Here is a 23,480-nt window from a genome sequence, read left to right as displayed (position 1 = left end):
TTTGCTTGGTTGAGAATAGTTACGGTGGCGAATGCAACTTCACCCCAGAAGGTTGCAGGAGTTCTAGATTCATTTAGCATATCTCGAGCCATTTGTTGAACAGTTTTGTTCATTCTTTCTACCACTCCATTTTGCTGAGGAGTCTTTACGGTGGAGAACTGCCTTTTTATTCCATGTTGTTCACATAAGTCAAAGAATTCATCAGAGGTAAATTCCCCTCCTCAATTAGATCTGAGGCATTTGATTTTGCGATGTGATTCATTTTCAACCAAAGCTTTGAAGGCTTTGAACTTTTCAAATGCTTCATCTTTATGCTTTAGAATACCTATCCAACACATTCTGGAAAAATCATCAATGAACAATATAAATTATTCTTCTCCACGAGGTGACTTTTTCCTTGATGGTCCACATAAATCAGTATGAACAAGTTCAAGAGGCTTACTAGCTGAGCCCTTCTTTTTCAATGAAGTGAGATCTGGTTTCCTTATAGAATTAACATGGTTTACATATTGTATTTTCAGGAATGTTGATATCTGGAAGATCACGAACAGCCCGGAATCTGCACGCTTTTCTTATTTGAGAAAAGCTTAGATGTCCCAATCTTTTGTGCCATAGCTAGTTTTCATCATTTTTGCTTAGATAGCACTGTTGTTGTCCTCCCTTGAGTATGTATAAGTTGTTTGGAGTTCTTGTACCTTTGATCATGGTTTCTCCTGTATCAAGCTCACGAACAACACATCCGTTTGATCGAAACACCACTTCATTTCCTTGATCACACATTTGACTGACACTCAACAAGTTATGCTTTAGACCATCTACATACATAACATTCCCATCTTTAACCTTTTCTTTCAAGAAAATAGATCCTTTACCTTTTATGATAGCAGGAGTGTCGTTTCCAAATGAGACATTCTTTTCCTTTTCTAAGGCATTATATGAGTGAAGTTTTTCTTTGTCACCTGTCATGTGTTTTGAGCATCCACTGTCGATGTACCACTGATTTTCTTGTCCTTCTGCATACAAGGCTATACCACATCTTTCTATTTGAGGTTCTTTCTTTCTCCATATTTTGGGATTTAATGGAGTTTGATCCTTTTGAGATATTTGTCGAAATTTACTCCTGCATTCAGATTCTTCATGGCCAAAGTTGTTACAGATTGAGCATTCTATTTCATTTTCAAGAAGAGAAAAGTTATTATAGGAACTTTTCTTGATCCCTGTCACATTCCTTTGATTTCGTGATTCTCTAGTCATGATGGTTTTGTAAGCAACACATTGAGCAACTTTGTGTCCAAAATTATGACATGAGAAACAATGACCATTAAATAAGTTCCTGCGATTATCGAATCTATTGACCTGGTGATTGTAGTTTCTATTGATATTCATCTTTGAAGCAAATTGAGTATGATTTCCTCGAGGTTGGTTGTGGCTTCTGTTCATCCTTGAAGCAAATTGAGTCTGATTTACCTGGTGTTTTGCTTTATGCCTTTGTTGATGATTGTCATACTGTTCACTGTTCTTTGCTGCATCAAGATAGCTTTTAGTGGAGGTTAACGGCTTCTGTGATTAAGATGCTTCTTCAGTATATCCAATACCTTTCTTTATCAGAGGAGAACGTTGCACTTTGATAATTTCATTTAAGGTTTCTGATCCTTTAGCAAATCTAAGATTGAGAGATTTTGTTTTCTCAAGATCCTTTCTTAGACCCACAATTTCACATTCTAGTTTTTCATTGTGTTTTTCTCTTTCAGCAAGTTGGTATGTCAAGGTATCTATAATCATATTCTTTTCTTCTAAACAGATTTTGAGTTTAGAGATTTCTTCATGAAGGTCATCTTCTTCTAAAGCATCCCAAAAATTATCATCTTCATAAGCCATTAGAAGTCTATAGTCATTACTATTTTCATCTTCATCACTATTTGATAAACCATCGCTATCTTCATGAGTATAGTAACTCTTTTTACTTACACTTTGTTTTCTATTCCATTTTGCAGATTCCTTCCCTTTATCATATTTATCTTTATGAGGACATTTGGTAGCATAATGACCAACTCTACCACAGAGAAAACATTTGAAAGGTAGTTTACCTCTAAATCTTCCGAAACCCCGTTGAAGCTTCTTGACAAAGTTTACTTCATCTTCTTCTTCTGAAATATGTCCCGATTCATTGAGTTCTTCCTTTCCTTTTGCTGAAGCTTTGAATGCGGCTTCTCTCATATTTGATGGGCCTCCTTTTCTCATCTCAAAGGAAGTTAAGATTCCGTGAAGTTGTGTCATAGTGATAGTCTGTAGATCCTGTTTTTCTTCTATGGCAGATACTTTTGATTCAAATTTAGCAGACAAGGATCTTAAAACTTTCTCAACTAAGGTAACTTCCTTTATCTCTTCACCCAAATTCTTCATGCAATTAACAACCTCATCTATACGTAAGAAGTAACTAGCTATACTTTCATCATTGTGCATCTTAAGAGTTTCATATTGAATTCTGAGAGTTTGCAATTTAGCACGTTTTACCTGAGAGTCTCCTTCGTAGCTTAGAATGATTTTGTCCCATATTTCTTTGGTTGATTTGAGTTGCATAACTTTGACAAAATCTAATTGTGACGGACTTCCCAATAATGTATTGATAGCCCTGGCATTGGTTTCATATTGCTTTTTACCTGCCGTATCTGTAGGAATTGTTGATGGAAATGTATATCCTCCTTCCACGATTTCCCAGACATCTGTTCCAAGTGATTGTAGATAGGTTGTGGTTCTTATCTTCCAATAAACAAAGTTGTTCCCAAAAAAGATTGGCGGTCTGATGGATCCCACACTTTCTTGATTACTCATGATGATGGATCTTCCTTCAAGCGATCAAGCTTCTTCTGAAGGACCTGCTCTGATACCAATTGTTAGAAATAATACTAAGAGGGGGGGTGAATCAGTATTATCAAATCAATAATTTAATTTTCCAAATAAATTTGTAAACGATACTTTAGCTAAGTGAACTAGCATGTATACGCGACTGTAATTAAGGCAACGAGCGTATATGCATAGAACTTTTGATTTACCCAGTTTATCATGCATTGAACTTTAACCAGTATATCAGAGATTTATTAGACAGTGCAGTAAAAGCATAATAAAGCATCACACATAAGCAACACACATGAACACCAAGATATAAGGTGGAAACCCAATGTGGGTGAAAACCACCTACTACTGTCGTCTCTGTCTTCTTTTAATAATAAGAAAATTTGTTTACAATTTTGTACTAGTGCAGACTTATACCAGTACACAAGCTTCTACCTGCAGAAGGTTACAACCTTCTCTTGTTCTCCAGCTTCTCCTGGAAGGGAGCTACAACCCCCTAACTCTTGTACTAGCCGATATGTTTACTAGTACGTAGGTTGCGACCTACATAATGCTATGACCTTCTTTCTTCCTTCAGGGACCACATTTCATAAATTTTCAGACTGGATCCATCAACAACATCATAACTATAATTCAATTATCAAATACATCTGCATCGACCAATCACTTTCTGAACCAACCACAGCCGAATCAATCAATCACTTTGACAACCCATCAATCTGATCATTCAGAAAATTGTCACCAGAATACAGTAACCAGAACCCATAACTCTGCAACATCAAACAGAAACAACTAAAACACATTTTATAAGGTATACGCTACTTCCATGTGTCGAACTTGCGTGTATACGTGCTTTTCTCAAAGCCAACCAGCGTATACATATGCAAATATTAATTCATAATTCTGCAGCTATTCCAGACTTCCATTATACCCAGATCATAATATTTACAGAACAACACATGCATCAGTATACAAATCTAGAATAAACATGATCAAACCATATAAAGATAATTCATTTCAAGCCTTAAGATCCTGATCCATCATTAGATCTTATCCTCCATCAATCGCTAAGGTTCATCCCTGGCTCAAATCAAGCACAACACCATAAGCCAATAACCTGCATACTAGATCTCACACTTCATCAGATATTCGATACTTGCACCCCTGGCCTAATGACCTTCTCCTCCTTTTATAGTTTTAGGCCTTTCTCAATACCATGGACCAAAAACCACTTAGGACCAACACCTTGGACCAAATACCTAGGGTCAATATACCATGGGCCAAATACCTTGGACCAAAAACTTAGTTTTCCAAGATATACATGCTTTTCCTTCTGTGAAAGTGCGTGTGTATGTATACGCTACTTGTGTTCAGTGAACCTGTGTGTATACGCACCTTGGTCAAGGTGAAACAGCGTATACCTCTCTTTCTTCATTCTTTGTAGTCTGATCTGTAATTCTTTGTTGTTAACATGTTGTACTGTGACCTTTCATTTGAGTGAGTTGCCATCAAGGACAACACTTGTATCATAATGCCAACAAAAGGTGCATGGAAACATATTCCTCAACATGTTATCCAAATCAAGATGTTGTTTTCCATTATGAAAAACTTTCAAATTAATAGGACGATTATACCTCTTTTTGAAGTCCTTTGGCTTATGTTTCTTGCGTGAGGAACTTGCATGGCAAGAAAAACTTAGCTTCCCTTATTATTCAACTTTTTCATCTCTCTTTGGAGATGTTTTGCACTTCAAGTCCTCCTTACGCTTGAGGAACCAAGCGGGAACCAATTCTGGATGCAAATCCCAACATCTTGCCTCCTCATGTCCTCTCTTACGGCAAAAGGAACACAATACCCATGAGTTGTCGCTAGAAGACCATTCTTCTTTTGCAACATAGCCTAAGCCTTCATATTTAGGCCTCTCCTTGGCCTCAATTGGATTTTTAATACCTTGCTGGTTTACTCCAAGGCCTCCTCCCTTGTAACCCATCTTGGTCAAGAGCTTGGATCCAATGCCTTTACTATGTTTTTCAAAGGCTGCAAATGAATTTATGTCAACACTTTCGCATAAGGAAGAAGCATGTAAATTCTTATTTTTTGCCTCATCTTTTGATTGACATACAAAGATGTTTTCGAACTCCATTTTGATTTTGGATGTGTCCTCTTGGACTCTTTGGCTCTCTTCTTTTAGCTCCTTGAATTTGGGTGCTGATAGAACCTCATCTTCCACATCATGTGGACAAAAGGTACAAACTTGTCCATCTACCTTCTCTGAGGGACTTTCTACACTAGCATCTTGCATAAGAGTTGTAGAAAAACATGAAGATTGTGGAGAAGATGGTGGTTTATCACCATTCTTGTTACCTTCTTCCCTTGGAGAACATTCTCCTCTTGGAGGTCTAGATCTTTCACCTTGCAATTTGGTATTCCTCTCTTCATAGAGGATTTTCACCATTTCTACCATGTCTAAGAAAGCCTTTCTAAAAGCCTTCACATCCTCTAACATTCTTGTAGGCTCTCCTCCTTGGGACATGCTTTGCTTGAAGCTTCTACTGCAATTTGAGGTAGAACTTGGTGGTAGAGATTGTAACAATCTTGCTCTCCTTTCCAAAACCTTCCCCTCACTTGAGCTTCAAAACACATTCACTTGCAAACAACAATCAATTCCTCCTTGCACAAAGAAAACCTATGCTCTGATACCAACTTGATCTGAAATGGAGCAGATTAGTAATGTTGTGCTAATTCCCCATTTAGAATATAAAAATGTGCTTGAGGTTTGTACTCCAAAAGAAGAAGTAAAAAACATAAATTTTATGTGTGTTTACTTAAGTTAGTTTCATGAAGAAAACTTAAAACATGAAACCAAAACACTGAATGGAAGCATACATCAATCAATAATACACCAGCCATTGTTAAAGGAGTTAACCCCTCCTGGGCTACATCTCCTTAGATCAGCTCTAAAGGCATGACCCCTTCTCATTATGCTCAATATCTAGAAAAGAAGAGTACATAAACTGCTGAAATGGAATGGCTAGTTTCTCCTTCAAAGAAACAACTTCTGCAAAAGTTTTCACTCCATACACATGTTAACCTACAGTCAAACATGTAAACCTTTAGCAAACACATGCATCTTACACCAAGACCCCATACTCCAACTTCAAAGAGCATAAACAGTACCACAATCCACTTGAAGTACATAAACAAGTCTCTTCTCCAAAACACATATAGAGAAAATAAGAAATAAAGTTATAGCACTGCTATAATGGTTGCTGCAGAAAGCACATGGAGGTTGGAAGACCCCTGCAAGGTCATCTCCATCTTTAAACTCCTCCATAAACTGAATCAACACTCTGGTTGACCATGGCACCCATAGGCTTCACTTTTTAAAAAGCCTATCTAGAAGTGCTCCTTTGATCCTGAAACCTATTCCAATGAGTTCAAAATGCTAAAAAAATGGCTATCTAGCCCCTTTTTGCATCCCATTTGGTCAAAAATTGCCTTAGTTATGACTTCTCTCAATCTTTCCACAATTTTATCCTCCAAATCTAGCTTACTGCTAGTTAAATTCATTATCTGGAGTTAAATCTGGTAGTTCCGCCAAAATCGGCAGTCCTACCCAGTTCCAAGCCTATCTCACAGTTAAGGCCTAGTGGCCACATACAAAGTGGTCAGTACGACAAAAAAGGCGACGGTTCCACAGCTCTGTCACAACTCGCAATCAACCATGGTCTTAAGGTATGAGAACAAAAGCAGGCATTTGTGCCATTGTGATATTGGCAGACCCGACGGACGATTAAATGAAACCTATAGTCGCATTGCATCCGAGACTTATCGCTCATCGCAATCGGTAGATAACCTGGGGTCTTGTGTATGCCAGACAACGCATTGTGATATGCGATCTGGTGATCCGGCGGACCTGACGAGTTATAAACCACAAGATATAATAGTATCGCATTTGGTGCTCTATCGCAAATCGCAATCGGCACTTACAGCCGAGGTCACTTTGTAAACACCTGCCTCGGTTGTGATTGTGATATGTAATATATCGCATCGCAACTCTAACTGCTCCGGGGACCGATTACCTTAAATCCTTTGATATGCGATATGTGGGACCCAATGGCAACCTACCATTTGACGCTTCCCCATTCGATGGGACCTTTGCCATGTCATCCAATCATGCCACGTGTCTAAGTGAAGCCTGAACTTTGACTTGCTCTAACTCCTGCATACGAGCTTGGATTTGAGTGTCGTTCGCACCATTGGATTTAGAATGACAAGCTTCTCGATCCGAAACTAAGCTTATTAAGATTCTGACAATTTGATTTTTTTTTGCAAATTTTGAGCTCCTGATCAACTACGGACCAAGTTCAACAGAAGTTTCCCCATCTCATGGAGGCACTCAACGCAATGGGGACCATTGCTTCCTAAGGGGGAGGACTAATCCGGGTGGATATTGGTGGCCACCCTCGTATTCCACTTGGACCCCCAACATTGTCTCTTTCAGTTTTTCAGTTTCCTTAATTGTCGCACAATTTACTATTTTTGGCAGTTTTTTGGGTCTTGAACTTCTTGAGCCATTTTGAAGCCCTAAATGACATTTTTAGGGAAAACAGAGAGACTAGAATTGTCACAAATGGGATCAATGTTTGTTTTCATCCTACTCTTTGAGATCTTCGAAACGAGGCATTATGATAGCCAAACAAAGATTGTATGCCAAAATTATGACCCCGGGAATTTGATGTACCAATTTACCCAAACGAGGCCCATAATTTTGGCACTTCATCTCCGAGGGTTAGGTTTTTGGATGTTTAGGGTTTTCCATTATTTCTATATAATAAATAGGCCTTGGAGCCTCATTGTAACACAATTCAGAGGCATGTAGTCGCCACATCTCTTCTCAGAGATAACCTACCATTGTTCGAGCTAGTTTATGTTCACTCTGTTTGTAAGCTTATTTCTGTATTATAATATTAATGAAATGAAGTGTTATTTCTACTACATTTATGTATTTATGGTTGTATATGTAATGTGTTGCATTCATGTTTAAGTTGAGATTAGGAGTATCAGAGCAGTCTGCTCTTTCTCTATTTTTCTTTGCATGTCCCCAACGAGGTCACAGTATAAGGAGTTAGGGTTCGATCTGGTTAAACCTTTGCAAGACCAACCTCGCAAACCTCGACGGCCTCCCATGGCAGAAGAAAAGAAAGACAAGCGGGCAGGATATCCTTTAAAAATATTGCTTGAGGAAGCCCTCAGGTGATAGAGGAAGCGATGATGGAAAACTTTGCCCAGATCCTTCGACAACTACCCACAGACGATGCATCTTCATCCAACAGCCACTCTAGAGGCGCCACTCCTTTTAAGGTACAAGTTAACTTCGATATTCTCATATTTGAGGGCTAAATAGATGCAGGCGTCGCAGATAAATGGTTGAATCTGTTGGAAGGATATTTTTTAGTTCATGACATTTCCAATCGGGAAAGTATTACTTTTGCACTTCTCAAAATCGCCCCACACATCAAGGACTGGTGGGAAACCTACTGTGAACAAAAGGATGAGAGGGAATCCTCACTATTTTTACTTGCATCCATTTGGGATTCTTTTTGAGATGCTAACAAGGACCAATATTACCCTATCGGGAGCTATGAAGATAAATACATAATGTGGACCACGCTATGACAGGGAAGGGACCAAGATGTGCCAAAGTTCACAAATATTTTCCATACCCTCCGCACTAAGTTGGGTGTCAAGGATTCTCAGCAGCATTTGGTACTCAAGTATTGCGGTTGTGTATACAAGTACATTCAGGACGAGATGGAGTTCCTGGACATCTCCTTGCTCGACATAACATACCAATACACTATCAAGATTGAGTAGAAGTTTAAACAGAAGAAGCGAGACTTTAGATCTGCGAATTTGAAGGAAGGAAAAGGCGCCCCCAAACCACAAAGCAAAAGCCAAAGCCAAGGTGGGGTGGTCTAGGACAACCTGCCGAAGCCGCAAGCAAAGAATAACACCACGAAGACGAAGAAGGACACAGGAAAATGGTGTAAGTTCCATAAGAGATCCACTCACAACAAGAGTGTCGGGCCAAGCAATCATAAGTGGCCAAGTTGAAGGCTTCTGAATCAGATGCATGTTCCGAATCTGAGTCAGAACCCGACAAGGGGAATGACAAAGGGAAGCAGATCATTGACGCAGAGCCCAGTGCCACCGTGGCCACCACTAAAATCCAGAAGAATGAGCCTAAAGATCCAGAGGAGGGGGAACGCATCTTCCACTCAGATGTGGGTAAAAGGTTCTCCGTTGCAATTCATTGCTGATTGCAGGATCCAAAAGAACCTCATTTCAGTAGAGGTCATGAAGCAGTTGGGCCTACTGACGACAACATATCCGCAGTCGTACACCATCAGGTGGCTTTACCAAGGACGAGATCTCTGCGTCAGCCAACAATGTCGCCTTCCCTACAACATTAAGCCCTTCATAAATGAGGTACTATGTGATGTTGCTCCTCTTGAAGTTTATGATGTATTATTAGGACAACCATACTTGTGGAAACAACATGTTGTATATGAGTCTAGACCTTACTTTGTGATTATTACTTTGGGAAATAAGTTGTACAAGATATCGGAGGTAGCCCCGCCTACTGTCATCTATTTGTTCACTGCAAAGCAATGCAGTAAGATCATTTCCCAAACTAGGATATTTGTTTTCTTTATGATTCGCCCTTAGGGCAAGAAGAAGGTTGTGCCCATGGCTTCACGACAGGGCTCCTCCACACATCAGTGACAGATGGACAAGGTCATGAAGGAGTATAGGGACATTTTTGCCTCACCTACAAGGGTACATATGCACTGTCAGGTCAAGCATTCCATCGATCTGATGTCGGGCCACCGCTACCCCATGGCTCGATCTATCGACACTTTGTTTTGGAGAACGATGATATCAAGACGCAAATTCAGGAGTTGTTTCAAAAAGGGCACATTAGGCCAAGCTCATCATCTTGTGGGAGACCGATTGTATTGGTACAGAAGAAGGACGAGACCTGGACACTCTATATTGAATATCGAGTGTTGAACAAGATCACTGTCCGAAATAAGTACCCAATCCCACAGATTGATGACCTTCTGGACCAGCTCAAGGGGCCCAAATATTTTAGCAAGATTGACTTGAAGTCTGGTTATCACCAGGTGTCTATTGAACCCTCCGATATGTGGAAGACTGCCTTCAAATCCAAGGAGGGCCTTTTCGAATGGTTGGTCATGCCTTTCAAGTTGAGGAATGACCTCGCAACCTTCATGAGATTGATGGAAGACATATTATGGCCCTTCACCAATGCATTCGTGGTGGTGTGTTTAGATGACATCTTGATCTTTAGCCAGAATTGGGAAGAGCACCTCCACCATATTCGATGGGTTCTTTAAACCCTGTGACAACACAAGTTGTGTGCCAATTTGGAGAAATGCACTTTCGGCATAACCCAGGTTCAATATCTGGGGTACATCATTGATGAGCAGAGTGTGCATGTGGACTTAGCCAAGATACAAGTCATTCGGGATTGGCCAACCCTAACCACTCTAATAGAGCTCCACAACTTTCTAGGTCTTGCAAATTTCTACCGCAGGTTCGTGTTGGGGTTCTCTCATATCACCTAGCCTGTAAGTCAAATCACCAAAGGCAGAGCAAAAGCAAAGTTTTTTTGGTTTGAAACCCAACAGAAGGCATTTTTCGTGTTGAAGCATCTCCTCTACTCTACACCAGCGCTCACATTACCATACCCGCAGCAACCATTTGAGATTAAGAAAGATGCCTCCGACTATGCTATTGGTGCAGTTCTTACTCAGCAGGGGCATCCAGTGACTTACCATAGCGAGACACTTTCAAACAGAGTTTGAAAGTATCCCACTTCCAACAAAGAAATGTATTCCATTTGTGCAGGCATGTCGTTAATGGAAGGATTACATTATAGGGAAGGAAATGGTCATCCACACATACCACCAATCCCTACAGTGCATATAGACACAAGGGAAATTACAGAATGATCGCCATCACAAATGGGCCACATACCTGCAACAATCCCATTTGAACATTAAGTACAATAAGGGCATCACCAATAATGTTTCAAACTGCCTCAGCTCACCATCAGTCATGGCGCTGATCACTATGCTCGACTCCCATGGGCACGAGACTTCGGGGTGGCCGCATCGTTACGAGAGTGATCTAGAATTCGGTAGCACATACTAGACACTCCTGGAAGGTAAGAAAGTTCCAAATTTTCACCTCCATGATGCATTGTTAGGCCACTCGGGACACATCTTTGTTCCTTCAAGTGAGTGTGCCAAGATGATTTGGGAGGCGCACTGCAGTCGCATTGTTGGACATTTCAGATTAGAGAAAACAGTGGCAGTACTATAGAAGTATTTTTATTGGCTGAACCTTCGTCGGGATGTTGGGAGGTACATTAAATCTTTAACTGTCTGCGCCATTACCAAAACAACCATCAAGAAGCAAGGCTTATGTACTCCTCTACCTACTCCTAGTCGACATTTGGAATCCATCTCCATGAATTACATGTCGGGCCTTCCTTCTATTAAGCATGGAAACGACTGCATTTTCGTGGTCGTCAACATATTCTCTAAGATGGCCATTATGGCAGCCTGCAAGAAGAGTATCATAGTAGAGGGCACTACTAATATCTTCTTTAAGCGTGTGTGGGTACACTTTGGGATCCCACCGTCCATTGTCTCTGATTGGGACAACATATTACTTACTGCATTTTAGTCAATTAGACCATTGATGTTGGATGCCAAACTCACTAAGTCCACAATTTTCCATCCCCAAACCGATGGCCAAACAAAAATCGTCAACAAGATGATCATACACATTCTGCACATGTACAACTCGAAGCATCCACGCACATGGGATGAAAACCTCCCTTATGTCTAGCAAAGCTACACCATAGCTCTCCATAATGCAACAAGCTACAACCTCGTTCAGGTAGGGCTGGGATTTCAGCCATTATGTCCCATTGATGTGGCCATACCATTTGCAGCTACTCAGGCAAATTCGGCTCATGTCCAGTCCAAAGCTGACAGGGCTAACAACTTCATTGAGCACATTCAACACATCTACCAGCAGGTCCATGATATATTGGACAGAGCCAATGCTAAGTACAAGCAGCGCCATGATCAACATTGGGTGTCGCACAAGTTCCAGGTGGGCGACAAAGTTTGGCTACATTTGCAGAAGGAGTGCCTCGTTGGACCCCATCGCAAGCTTCGCCTGCTCCGATATGGGCCATACACCAACACCAAGGCTGTAGGGGATAGTGCCTTCAAGCTTAGCATTTCGTTGTTCCTTGGTCTGCACCTAGTGTTCAATGTAAACCACATTTGACCATACTTTCCACCATTGTTGGACACATCTTACATTGCAGAACAACTCACACCAACGGAGCTAAACCCATACTGCATGGAACAGGCCACAACTGATCAAATCATGGACACACAGATCAAGAACACTCACCAACAAAAGATCCAACTGTATCAGGTTGTCAAAGCTAGTCAACTCCTGCACCAAGGCAAGTGATTCACCAGGAACCAAGTTCATCAGAAGTTTCCCCATCTCATGGAGGCACTCAACGCAATGGGGACCATTTCTTCCTAAGGGGGGAGGAATAATCCAGATGTATATTGGTGGCCACCCTCCTATTCCACTTAGACCCCCAATAGTTCTCTTTCAATTTTTTAGTTTCCTAAATTGTAGCAAAGTTTACTATCTTTAGCAGTTTTTCGGGTCGTGAACTTCCTTAGCTGTTTTGAGGCCTTAAGTGACGTTTTTAGGAAAAACGGAGAGACCGAAAAAGCCCCCATGGGTTTGCTCATTTTTGGTGATATACTCTTTGAGATCTTCAAAACGAGGCATTACGATAGCCAAATGGAGATCGTATGATAAAGTTGCGACCCCGGGAAATTGATGTACCAATTTACCCAAACGGGGTCCACAATTTTGTCTCTTCATCTCCTAAGGTTAGGTTTATGGATATTTAGGATTTTACATTATTTCTCACTAATAAATAGGCCTTAGAGACTCATTGTAACATAATTCAGAGGCATGTAGCCACCACATCTCTTCTAAGAGATAAGCTACCATCACCCAAGCTAGTTTATTTCCATTATGTTTGTAAGCATAATTCAGTATTCTGATATTAATAAAATGAAGTGTTATTTCTGCTGCATTTCTGTATTTATGGTTATTTCTGTAATTTGTTGCATTCGTGTTTAAGTTCATATCAGTGGTATCAGAGTAGTCTGCTCTTTCTCTGTTTTTCTTTGCATGTCCAAATGAGGTCAAGGTATAAGGACTTAAGGCTCGATCTGGTTGAACCTTTGCAAGACCAGCCTCGCAAACCCCGACGACCTCCCATGGCGGAAGAAAATAAATACGAGGGGGTAGGAGATCCTTTCAAAATATTGCTCGAGGAAGCCCTTGAGTGACAGAGGAACGCGATGATGGATAACTTTGCCTAGATCCTTCAAAGACTACCCACAGGTGACCATCTTCATCTAGCAGCCACTCTAGAGGCACCACTCCTTTTAAGGTACGAGTTAACTTTGATATTCCCATATTTGAGGGCCAAATAGATGTAGACACCGTAGACAAATGGTTGAATATGTTGGAAGGATATTTTTTAGTTCATGACTTTTCCAATCGGAAAAATATTACTTTTGCACTTTTCAAATCCAGCCCACACTTCAAGGACTGGTGGGAAACCTACTGTGAACAAAAAGATGAGAGGGAATCTTCACTGTTTTCAGCCACACCCACTTGGGATTCTTTCCAAGACACCATCAAGGAACAATATTACCCTGTCGGGAGCTATGAAGATAAATACATAAAGTGGACCACGATACAGCAGAGACGGGACCAAGATGTGTCGGAGTTCACAAATATTTTCCATACCCTCCGCACTAAGTTGGGTATCAAGGATTATAAGTGACATTTGGTACTCAAGTATCGTGGCTGTCTACACAAGTACATCCAGAATGAGATGGAGTTCCTGGACATCTCCTCGCTCGACACGACATACTGATACACTGTCAAGATTGAGCAGAAGTTTAAACAAAAGAAGCGAGACTTTAGATCTGTGAATCCAAAGCAAGGAAAAGATGCCCCCAAACCATAGAGCAAAGGCCAAAGCCAAGGCGGGGTGGCCCGGGACAACCCGCCGAAGCTGCAAGCAAAGAACAACACCACGAAGACAAAGAAGGACACGAGAAAATGGTGTGAGTTCCATAAGAGCTGCGTTCACAACACAAGTGAGTGTCAGGCCACGCAGTCACTAGTGGCCGAGTTAAAGGCTTCTAAATCAGATGCATGTTCTGACTCTAAGTCAAAACCCGACAAGGGGAATGACAAAGGGAAGCATATCATTGATGCAGAGCCCAGTGCCACCGTGGCCACCACCAAAATCCATAACAATGAGCCTGAAGATCCAGAGGAGGGGGGACACCTCTTCCACTCACAGATGTTTGTGAAAGGTTCTCCGTTGTAGTTCATTGTCGACAGTGGGAGCCAAAAGAACCTCATTTCAGAAGAGGTCATGAAGTGGCTGGTCCTACCGACAACAACACATCCGTAGTCGTACACCATTGGGTGGCTTCACCAAGGACGAGATCTCCGCGTCAGCCAATAGTGTCGCCTTCCCTACAACATCAAGCCACTCATAGATGAGGTATTATGTGATGTTTCTCCTCTTTAAGTTTTCGATGTATTATTAGGACAACCATACTTGTGGAAGCGACATGTTGTATATGAGTCTAGACCTCCCTCTGTGATTATTACTTTGGGCAATAAGTTGTACAAGATACTGGAGGTAGCCTCGCCTACCGCCATCTCTTTGATCACTATAAAGCAATGTAGTAAGATCATTTCCTAGACTACGAAAATTTGTTTTCCTTATGATTCACCCTCGGGGAAAGAAGAAGGTTGTGGCCACAGCTTCCAGACAGGGCTCCTCCACACAACAACAGCATATGGATAATGTCGTGGAGGAGTATAGGGACATTTTCACCTCACTTATAGGGGTACCTATGCACTGTCAAGTCAAGCACTCCATCGATCTAACCTCGGGCGTGCTACTACCCAATAAGCCGATCTATCGACGCTCTATTCTAGAGAACGATGAGTTCAAGAGGCAGATTCAGGATCTGCTGCAGAAAGGTCTCATCAGGCCAAGCTCATCACCTTATTGGAGCCCAATTATATTGGTATAGAAGAAGGACAGGACCTGGAGACTCTATATTGACTATCGGGTGTTGAAAAAGATCAGTGTCCGGAATAGGTACCCAATCCCGTGGATGGATGACCTTATGGACTAGCTCAAGGGGGCCAAATATTTCGTCAAGATTGACTTGAAGTATGGTTATCACCAGGTGCCTATCTAACCCTCCGATGTGTGGAAGATTGCCTTCAAATCGAAGCAAGGAATTTTTGAATGGCTGGTCATGCCTTTCGGGTTGACGAATGCCCCACAACCTTCATGAGATTGATGGATGACATCTTGCGACCCTTCACCAATGCATTCGTGGTGGTGTATTTAGATGACATCTTGATCTTCAACCAGAGTTTGGAAGAGCACCTCCACCATATTTGACAGGTCCTTCAAACCCTATGACAACATAAGTTGTGTGCTAGTTTGGAGAAATGTACTTTTGGCATGACCTAGGTTCAATATCTCGGGTACATCATTGATGAGCAAGGTGTGCGTGTTGACCCGGCTAAGATACAAGTCATTCGGGATTGGCCAGCCCCAACCACTCTAACATAGCTCCGCAACTTTCTAGGTCTTGCCAATTTCTACTGCAGGTTCGTGTTGGGGTTCTCTCATATCACTTGGCCTTTAAGTCAAGTCACCAAGGGCGGAGCGAAAGCAAAGTTTTTTTGGTCTAAAACCCAACATAAGGTGTTTGTCAAGTTGAAGCATCGCCTCTGCTCTACATCAGTGCTCACATTACCAGACCTATAGCAATCATTTGAGATTGAGTAGACACCTTTGATTATGCTATTGGTGTAGTTCTTACTCAGCAGGGGCATCCAGTGGCTTACCACATTGAGACACTTTCAGACACAGTCCAAAAGTATCCCACTTACGACAAAGAAATGTACTCCATTGTGCAGGTATGTAGTCAATGGAAGCATTACATTATGGGAAGGAAACGGTCATCCACACAGACCATTGACCCCAACAGTTCATATAGACACAAGGAAAGTTGCAGAACGATAGCCATAAAAAACGGTCCACATACCTGTGACAATTCCATTTGAACATTAAGTACAAGAAGCATAGCACCAATAATGTTGGAGACTGCCTCAGCCGACCACCAGTCATGGCGCTGATCATTATGTTTGACTCCTTTGGGAACGAGACACCAAGGTGGCCACATATTTACGAGAGCGATCCATAATTCGACAGCACATACCAGACACTCCTGGAAGGTAAGCAAGTTCCAAATTTTCACCTCCAGGATGCACTGTTATGCCACCTGGGGCACATTTATGTTCCTTCAAGCAAGCATGCCAAGATGATTTGGGAGGCGCACTACAGTCACATCGCTGGAAATTTCGGAGTAGAGAAAACAGTGGCAGTACTGCATAAGTATTTCTATTGGTTGAACCTTCGTCGGGATGTTGGCAGGTACATTAAATCCTGCACTGCCTGCATTATTGCCAAACCAACCATCAAGAAGCAAGACCTATATACTCCTCTACCTACTCCTAATTGACCTTGGGAATCCATCTCCATGGATTACATGTCGGTCCTTCCTTCTACTAAGCACAACAACAACTGTGTTTTCGTGGTCATCGACAGATTCTCTAGGATGGCCATTATGGCAGCCTATAAGAAGAGTATCATAGCAGAGGCCACTACTAAGCTCTTCTTTGAGTGTGTGTGGGTACACTTTGGGATCCCACAGTCCATTGTCTCTAATCAGGACAACAGATTCCTAAGTGCATTTTGGTCAAGTCTTTGGTAGATGCGGGATACTAAACTCACTAAGTCTACGACTTTCCATCCCCAAACTAATGGCCAAACATAAGTAATCAACAGGATGATCATACACATTTTGCGCATGTACAACTCGAAGCATCCACACACATGGGATGAAAGCCTCCCCTATGTCCAACACAGCTACAATAGAGCTCTCCACAGCTCAATGAGCCACAGCCCCTTTCAGGTAGGGCTGGGATTTCAGCCATTATGTTCCACCAATGTGGCCATACCATTTGCAGCTACTGAGGCAGATTCGGCTCATGTCCATTCTGAAGTCGACAGGGATAACAACTTCATTGAGCGCATTCAATACATCCTTGAGCAGGCCCATGATATATTAGACAGAGCCAATGCTAAGTACAAGTAGCACCATGATCAACATCAGGTGTCGTACAAGTTCCAGGTGGGCGACAAAGTTTGGCTACATTTGCAGAAGGAGCACCTCGTTGGAGCCCATTGCAAGTTTCACCCACTCCGATATGGGCCATACACCATCTGTTGAAAATGCAACAAGATGATGGAGCTTAATGAAAAGAAGTCACCTTCACTAAGTGGGCCCGCAGGCTATTTTTGGTGCAAAGTCTATTTTTAGACATATGGATCATGGTCTATGAGTTGCAGGATGTTATTTGTGGATGATTGGTCATGTTGGTAAAAATATATGGACCTCTATTTTTAGACATATGGGCGGAGTCTGTTTTTAGACTTCCAGTCTAAAAATAGAACAGTCAAATATTATTAGCTCTTAATAATATTTGGACTATAAACATTATCTTATCCTCTTGGAGCACTTCAGTTCGAGCTACGGATGTGGCACATGCAACTGCCAGAAGGAAATATGCTTTTCTTATGGGTCAGTTGAGCTATTGCATGATGGACTTCAGTTAGAACTCAAGTGATTGAGTTTGGTGGAGTTGATGGAGTTGTGTTCAGTTTGACTTAGTTGAACTAGTTGTATTTAGTCTAACTATTAAATACACTAGTGATGAGTGATGTGAATTAATTATTAATTAATTCACTAATTATTAACTCATAAATAAACTAAAGAATACATCAGTTAACTCAGTGCATGGACAGTTCAGTGGAGACAGGTGTTAGAGGTGGAGACTACTATCAGTTGTGACTATAGTTGTGCATGAGATTTGCACAATCAATGATTGAGATTGCCAATGAGGATTGCGTAGTACAAGCCAAGGGAAAACGAGCTTGGATCATTCCTATTCTCAATTTGGATTGCACAGTAGAGGCAGGCAAACAGCGGAGGAGATTTGAACCAGTGACTTGTTCGGATTTGAGCTAGTTTGTGTGTAACAGGTGGAGATAGTACTGAGTACTTATGAGGAGTATTGTACTATGTATTGTTACATGTTCTCTATCATTATAATATACAGGTAGTTTGGGGTTTTCAGTTGTATGCTTTCCCCATTACATACTGTGTTAATGTGCGCATGCGATTGATGTTTCATTGTTTTTGATTCCGCAAATTGATGATCAACGTAGAGGAGGTTATGTATTATGCATGCATTTCGCAAATAGTGTATAATCAGGATAATCTCTGTGAATAAGTGTTATATTATTCAAAATTTCTACACCATCACCAAGGTTATAGGGGACAATGCCTTCAAGCTTAGCATTCCACTGTTCCTTGGTCTGCACCCAGTGTTCAATGTAGACTGCCTTCGGCCATACTTTCCACCATTGCTAGACACATTCGACATTACACAACAACTCACACCAACAGATCTAAACCCATACTACACGGAACAAGCCACAATTGATCAAATCATGGACACACAAATCAAGAACTCTCGCCAGCAGAAGATCCAACTGTATCAGGTTGCCAAAGCTAACCAATTCTGCACCAAGGCAAGTGGCTCACCAGGGACCAAGTTCAGCAGAAGTTTCCCCATCTCATGGAGGCACTCAACGTAATGGGTACCATTGCTTCCTAAGGGGAGAGGACTAATCCAGGTGGATATTGGTGGCCACCCTCCTATTCCACTCAGACCCCCAACACCGTCTCTTTCAGTTTTTCAGTTTCCTTAATTGTAGCACACTTTACTATTTTTGGCAGTTTTTCGGGTCATGAACTTCTGGAGTTGTTTTGAGGCCCTAAACAACTTTTTTAGGGAAAACGGAGAGACCAGAAAAGTCTCGAATGGGTTTATCCTTTTTTTCGACCTATTCTTCGAGATATTTGAAACAAGGTATTATGATAGCCAAATAGAGATCATATGCCAAAATTACGACCCTGGGAAATTGATGTACCAATTTACCCAAATGGGGCCCAAAGTTTTGGTGCTTCATCGCCTAGGGTTAGGTTTTTGGATGTTTAGGGTTTTCCATTGTTTCTCAATAATAAATAGGCCTTGGAGCCTCATTGTAACATAGTTTAGAAGCATGTAGCCGCCACATTTCTTCTCAAAGGAGCTACCATGACCCGAGCTAGTTTTTTTCCATTTTGTTTGTAAGCATATTTCAGTATTATGATATTAATAAAATGAAGTGTTATTTCTGCTGCATTTTTGTAATTGTCGTTATATCTGTTATTTGTTGCGTTCCTGTTTAAGTTCGGATCATTATGTTCAAATCCACTTTTTAAAATTTTCCCAAAATGTCACTAATATCCTTCATAACCTGATGGTGCCAAAAATGGAGGGGAAGGTTTTGGAGCCTTACCCAAATCAACATCGTCGTTACCACCATGCTTGTTGCATCAAACCCAGGAAACCATGGGGTAACAAAGAGCCCAACTCTACCCCAAACCAATGGGCCATCTTTTAGAATTTTTTCCATATCTTCCCTGATCCTGAATTGTACTATGAAAAACCCTTTAAAAAACTAGTAGATATTAGACTTTGTTTTTCATGAAGATTATAACCACTCATACAAATCTTCTGGTTTTGGCCAGAAACCATTAAAGTTGCATATTACTGTTGTGGATTGTAAATCATCATGAGAAGTTTTAACCTTGGTGATTTTTATGTTCATTTCTGAAACCTTGTCCATCTGCTCTATAATGTAAGGGCCTGACATATTATGAGATTAATCTACTTGTCTGGTAACCTTCCCTTTGAGTGCATCCTTTAATGATGTGGCTTCATTTTGATTTGGGTTTTTGGAACCTCCACGCATCATCGTATTTAAAATTATTGCTGAATCTTTTGTAACACCATAAACTTCCAACTAGAGGTTGTTTTGGAGTACCTTTCCATCATATTCCAAGAATTGGAATAAAATTAGTATACCCATACTCTTTTAGATCTTTTACTTCAGATCTCTAACTAGATTTGAGCCCTGTATCCAATGAACAAAAGTCTTCCCTCTAAGATTCTTAATAAAAATTTAAAATTTTGTATCTTTTTCTCTGTTCATCCACAGATTTGGTGTAGATCTCATTGGTTTTGGGCTGAAAGTCTCAAGATCCCATAGTTTTAGAGCTCCCCCAACTTTATACACATTCTCATATGCTCATAGAGACATATCTAAACGTTAATCAAACCCCACATCCCCAAATATCACGTGACATGAGCACACAACAAAGAACAATGATAGATCTAGTCGAGGTTGTGTAAGATCCAACACATAATAGGTGCCTCCGTAGAGAAAAAAATTGGATATCGAAACCCCTCTAGCTGCACTACTAAGATCTTTCCCACCACTTTGGAACAACCTTATCACTGTCAAGACTACCCCCATGGCTCAATAAGACCCCACTGACACCCAACGGATTGATGTGAACCATCGATGTAACTCTCCCAGACCGATCACGAGCTTAGATGCTTCTGCTTTGGCATTGTAAAGCATAAGCTTAGCGCTTGATGTCATCGCTACTTCATACACCATTTTTGCTATCTTGTCAGACTCTTCCGGTAAAATGTGATATGTTATTCAACAAGATAAGCATATACACTATTTTCTCAATTTATCTTGATGACAATTGCGCTAAGGTTCTTTTTCTTAATGGAGTGCATATTTTCTTGGGTGAGAGAGAAAATGTCATGGCTTTGCTTGTTCTAAAGAAAACCAAATTTTTCTTTAGATATAATCTCACTTGGGACAAGCTTTAATTTAGAGGCTATAATTTTATATATCAGTTTATATATTAGATTACAACAAGAAATAGGGCAAAAATCGTCAAAGGATTCAACATTTTGTACTTTTAGAATTAATGTGATGAAGGTAGAGTTTAATGCACACAGAACCTGCCCATGGCTCATAATTCTCTTATAACCTTAAGAAGGTCCTCCTTGACGAGATTGAAAAAGCCCAAGAAAAAATCCATTGTTAATCCAAATGGGCCAAGGCTTTTACCTCTTTGCATACATGATATTGCCACCAAAAGTTCCCCTTCTGATATCTTTACAAATAAAGAATCATTCATCTCATTTGATATAGATCTAAGAAACAATGACAAAACCTTTAATATCTCCTAAAAGGGACAATGCTCAGGTTGAGTGAAAATAGACTTAAAGTGTAGAGATCCCATCTTCACAATATCCTGAAAGGATGAGTAAGAAGTTCCACCTTGATCCTTAATCGACCAAATTGAATTCATGTTTTTCCTTGTGTTGGCAAAATTATGGAAAAACTTGGTGTTATTATCCCCTTCCATAATCCATATAGCATGACTGCAAAGACACTAGGTTTTTTCTTCCCTTGTGAGAAGCTCCCTTTTCCAACATTCCAAGATATCAAGGTTTTTGATGATCACAAACTGAAACACCCTTGCATCATTTAAGGAATATACGTTATGAATCTTTGTTTCCAAATTATTAATATTTGCTTATGTCCTAGCTTGATACACCTTAGCCCATATTCTAGATTTCTTCTCTATAATCTTCATATTTCTGACATTTGATACATAAAGGAACTGGGTCAATTAGGATTGAGGGGAGCCCATATAGATTCAATAAAATTAATATAATTCTCTTTGCACAACCATATAGGATTAATCCAAAAGGGAATGAGAGATTTCATATCGTCTTTGGCCATTTCTGGGAGAATCAGATAGTGGTCCAAAATACCTCCATCTTTGACCCAAGATTTCATTTGAAAGCTTAAAAAAAATAGTAGATAAAAAATGAGATAATGATCAATTGTATTGGCAATTGTTTCACCATTGGACGTAGAGTTCCTCCATGAAGGAGAGAGAGGGAGAGATCATATCAACAAGCTTCTAAGAGTTTATAAAATGTAAAAGATATTCTTCTAAAGAGTCTCTTCTAGTGGTTGTGCCCCATACCTCTCTAATCGAGGTGGTGTAGTTCATGTCTCCACCCATGATAATAGGATGTATGTCGAAGACTTTGGAACCAACAAGACTGTCGCAAAAAGGTTTATTGTCCAAATATGGGTCATAAACATTGACAAAGTGAATATTAAGGCCTAATTTGAGAGCTTCCACATCCATGCAGATATAACATGGAGATATTAACAATGAAAGAAAGTTGATGGATGGGTTTTAGGCTATGATTAAACTTCCCATTTTTCCCATAGAGTCAACAACTAAAAATGACCAACTCTGGAGCCAAGGGGCTAGAATGTCCTTAACATTTTTGCCATTTATCATTATTTCTTGAATCATTATAAGATCAAAATTATTGTTCTAAATAAGCCACTTGATGGCATAGGGCACCCTTGAATACCCCAAATTTAATGATAACAACTTCATTTACAGCCCCACAACGGCCAACCTCGAGCTCTAAGTTCCCTATCAACGATGAAATGCTTACATTCCAAATATCTTCCTTTGCATTTATTTGAGCTTTGGATAAATTAGACTTTTGGACCACATGGCTGACCGAAAGAGGGTCTAAGGCTAAACATCCAGTGATAGGAGCATCGTTATTATGACCCATACAAGATTAGAGGGGGTAGTCTCTCTTCCCATCATGTGAATATTTTGACGAGGAATCAATGCAAGGATTCTTATGAGAAATGATAGCATAGGCTCGAACATATTAGCTAGATGAATTTGAGTAATTGACCAATTGACAAGGATTTGTTAGAAATGATTATGGGGTAGGGGATTTAGAGGAAGAAACCTCTGTCGCAACTAGCGGCAAAGGTTGATGCGCTCAAACAAATGTTTGCGATCTCATCTAAACATATATTTTTATCTTTATGATGCTCCATATTGTTATTATAAGTTGTTTGAGAAAAAGGAGGAGGATTTAGAGAAAGCATACTTGGAGCCTATTGGGGAACATGTACCTCTAAAGATTGCATCTTTTCAACTAGCTCTTCTGCTATGACATTTATTTCCGATGAATTTTCTAGAATATGTGGAGACCTCTGCTCATCAGGAACCAAAGCTTTTTTTACCCGTTTCTTCCTTGGAACTTAAATTTTATTCACATTGAACATGCATGAATTAACTAAATAGCTTATCTTGTGACAGGCATAGAACCTAAACGGTAATAACCAATATTTAATTTGTTGTGTCCATGTTCACCTTTGGTCAACAAAGCTCGATATCCTCAGGTAAACCAACATTTAATTTGACCTCCAGTTGCAACCATGCAACTCGTTTGTCATGTTTCATGAAACATTCCTCTTCGACTTTCACAAA

Source organism: Pinus tabuliformis, chromosome 8, assembly GCF_031772625.1.
Source record: "Pinus tabuliformis cultivar Carrire ecotype Pingquan chromosome 8, CPIR1, whole genome shotgun sequence".
NCBI lineage: Eukaryota > Viridiplantae > Streptophyta > Pinopsida > Pinales > Pinaceae > Pinus > Pinus tabuliformis.
Note: the sequence above shows the minus strand (reverse complement) of the source record.